Genomic DNA, 4,233 nt, shown 5'->3' with positions numbered 1-4,233 from the left:
TTCCCGACATTATGAAGCTAAATCTTTTGTTCTACTGTTTGTTATGTTAGATTTGAAAATTTAAGTCATTAGGATAATAAAATACTTTGTTTTAATATCTTTGTATGCTTTTTATATTGATTTTTAAGTATTAATTTTTTTATAGTATATAAAAGCTTTTGCAAAATTAAGATACTGTTTTTCAACAGTTAATTTACAAAGCACGTTGTACAACTAAATAATCTTTTATGTTAATAATATTGGTTTTTACAAAACGGAAATGTAGGTCCTAAAAACTTAAATGAATTTTATATAAAACAAATAAATTTTCAAACTATTAGATGATAAATATGTTTGTTAAAAGATGTTCGGAAGAAACAAGTTCGTCGGAATCGATAATAACAGATTACGATATACTTGTATTATTAAACTGAATTACAAATTTTCTAAGATTTAGTTTATCTGTTTTGCTTTGAAAACCTTTATTATTCAGAACTGCGTGTAACTAGTTTAACACATATAAACACTTACTTAAGTTTAAAAAGAAAATGTTTTAAAATTAATGTTACTATTTTACAAGTGTACACTAACTAGAATATTATAACTATTTCCCCTTTAACGTAATAAGAAGTCACAACTCCTGAGAAAAAGTTTCAGATTTGAAGTTCTTCTTTTTTTTAATTATTTAACTTAACTGCTAATTAATATTAAGTATTGTAAAATTCATTACCCAGTGTAATTTCTTTACCAGCTTTGAATTAAAATTCTTATAAGTATCCCTAAATGTTCTTTAAAAGTTTTTTTTCAGTGAAAGCTAGCCACATTTTAAGCTAGAGTTGGCTAAAAGAGTAGATGTTTGAAATGCGACGACCATACAAAATTAAAAAATGAAACTAAAAAGTTCATATTTTATTTTTTACCGAGTTTTGATGTCAATAAAAATTAATCTTTTTAATAAAATATCTCGTATATTTCTTGCTAAATGAAACAAAGTATTTTATCCTGTTCTTAAAATAACTCCATATTTATTCTTGGTATAATCCAATATTTATTTTAATTCTTCAATATTGTTCGTTTTTCGTATAAGGTTGCAAAAAATTGTTATTAGAATCAATTTTTTCAAGTCTAATAGAAATATTGTTACAATCTATCAAATACATAAGTTATAAAACTATATGAAATACAGTGCTCAATATATAAAAGCTTAATTATTAAAATGTATTTAATTCAACTATTGTCAACTTAAGCTTACGCCGTTTCACCTAGAAGGATCTTCAGGGCTTTTTTAAGTGACAATGATCCTTTTAGCTAGGTGAAACGGCGTAAGCTTAAGTAAATATAAACATTTATAAGATTGTATATTGTCCTGGGCATTACCTTAAAAGGTATCCGATGTGTGCGATTCAATAACCGAAAGGTCCTAGGACAAAACGCGTTTTTGTGGTTCAATAAACTATAATAATAAACAAAATGTAATCAAGTTTTTACCAGTTTAACTACTTGGATATTTTAAAAAGTAAGATCAAAGTACTTGTATGAATCTTCGTAGCACATTTTTTTTATAATTAGAAGTTTGAATGGCAAATAAATTTTAAAGACCAGGGTCGCCATATGGCCTTAATAGTGTTCGTACGCGCCAGGCTAAATCAGTTCTTTAGGACAAAATTTTAGTTCAAACGCTTTGACATTTGAGAGTCAGTTTTATTTTGAGTAAAATATTAAGTTTTAAATTTGAGTAGCATTAGAATTTAATAGCCTTAATTTTACTACAAATAAGGCTATAATGACAAATTTTGTCATTTCAAATGCTCGTAAGTATTTAAAACCCCAACAAGAATTTTGAGAAATTTTTCAAGTAAATTTTGAATTTATTAATGCTTGAAAATTTTAGACTTTTTTGTTTCACGTAGATATTATGAACTTGATGTACTAATGATTTCAATTGACTCACTTGAGGAATTTCTGCAATGAGTGTGATTTTTATAAGATAGAGAGGGGTAAAGTATAGTAAGGGTATCATTAAACTGGAATTTTCTAAAAAATCAAGAACAGCTGAGCCATTACGTAGTAGTTCAATAATTAATTAAGTTCCGAAAGCTAAAGTTTTTATGATAACTTTTTGGGCCATATCTAAATAAATAGTTTTTAACTTAAAAAATAAAAAATTAGCTAAAAAAATTGTATAATCTGGTTATAAACCTAACTGGATGTCAACCAACAAAGGTAAGGAAAATGAAATGTCAGTCTAAACTATTCTCAATTTTCAAATGTCAGCCAAAAATTGCAAAGTTTTGCGTATGAACCCTGCCCCAAGCATAGAGCCAAACAGTATTTGTTTGTTATACATGTGAAAATTCTTTAACCAAGGCAACCTTGTCAAACACTAAAGCGGTTCATAATAAAATAATCTATTTTGTTTATGATAAATCCAAGTCCTATTGAAATTCTAGGTGTTTCCCCAATATTGAAATTCTAGGTGTTTCCAATGCTGATTCAGCATAAAAAAAATCAAAATTTTGTTTATTAAACAGTTTTATATAAATTTGGGTAAGGAGGGTTAGTTTTAAGGGTATAAATTATAAAAAATTATTAGACAAATGCAGACTCAGCAAATACTTTGGGAATAAGTTTCACTTAAAATGGACCCGATAAGTCCTAGCTAGACAGACGTTAAACTGTATCCAAGTGATGTACGACTTGATAACCGAAAGGTTTTACTTATAAAGTTTTCATTAACTTAACCTACATTACTTTTACATGTTGAAACGATGTACATTATCTTTTCTTCTTGAATTTTATTTAATATATATCGTATTAAGACTGCTTCAATACGACAACAAGTATATAAATAATTTAAATTTACATTGAGTTTTAAAACACAGTTATAAACTTTTTTCAACTTCCAACCTTTTCAAGATAATTTTATTTAATAGTCACACATAAACACATTTAGTAGTAATAAAAGTTTTTTGAGCTCAAGCACATAAAACTATTCGTGCTTTAAGTTTTGTCGAGTTCCAAAATTAATTGACTATAATCAAAAATATGTGAATAAGTTAAAACTTAAGTTATTGTATTAACAGTTGGTCTTCAAACTCTTCAAAATTTATGCTCAGTAAATACTTGAAAACGTGTTTTGTGCAATGCACTTTAGACCAGTGCTTCTGAAATTGGGTTCCGCGGAACCCTAGGGTTCTGCGACGCCTCTCAGGGGTTCCGCGAAGCCTTTCGAAATTTAAAAAAGAAATTTAAAAGAAAAAAAAACATAAATCATAAAACTTCAAAAAAAATGGAACACATAAAATGGAAATATATATAACTATAGCATTCATTAATCTCTTAGTGTGTATCTAGCAGTAGGACTTTTAATGGGTATTCATTATTAAAAGGTGTCCTGGTTGCGCAAATTTTTATACAAGGAAAGATTTTATGACGTTGCGATTAATCATGTTTGATTTCGTTTATTTATTATAGAATCATAAAATACCTACTGAATCTGGCGCACTTTGAGTTTGGCTCGACTTAATACTATTACAATTGGTATGATTTCTAACAATGCTATAGTTTTGCTAAAAAAATTGTTTTTACTGAATTTTTTTGGTTTTTTGCAGAAAATATTATATTAAACATTTTATGTAAAATTAAAATTAGGGGTTCCGCGGAAAAGTTGAACTTTAGAAAAGGGTTCCGCCACTAGAAAAAGGTTCAGAAGCACTGCTTTAGACTATGAAAATGTGATACATATTTTTTAAATGATTTTAGTGTCTTAATATATAAAAAGACGTCTTAAGAACTTTTAGTTTATGTTAAAGTTACATTTTTATAACATTTTAAAGACCAATGTAAAATAAAAAATAGTTTTTTACCTTTCCTAACTTTTTAAGAAAATTAATTGACACCTTATGCATACTATCAAGAGTACTGGTTTACATATCAAAATTGTATATTGATATTGTCTTTGCTTAAAACGGCGTATTTTATAAAACCCTTATTTCAGGAATCAGGTCCGTCAAGCAAAAGTATCAGGCTTGTAACTTATTTTTAAGTTGAGAGCTTGTGTACAAAATAAGATGAAAAAATAAAGATACTTTAAAAACATATGATAAAGCAATGTTTATTTATAAGTTTAACTAACTAAAAACTTGAAAAAAAAAATTATTATCTCGCTGATGATCGTACTTACTTTTTAATTTATATCTATTTTACATAAAAACAGAACCAGACGAAAAACTTTACAGTTAAAACCTATCTAGT

The sequence above is a fragment of the Thalia democratica genome, chromosome 4 (genome assembly GCF_965202585.1).
Source record: "Thalia democratica chromosome 4, ktThaDemo2.hap1.1, whole genome shotgun sequence".
Classification (NCBI taxonomy): Eukaryota; Metazoa; Chordata; class Thaliacea; order Salpida; family Salpidae; genus Thalia; species Thalia democratica.
Note: the sequence above shows the minus strand (reverse complement) of the source record.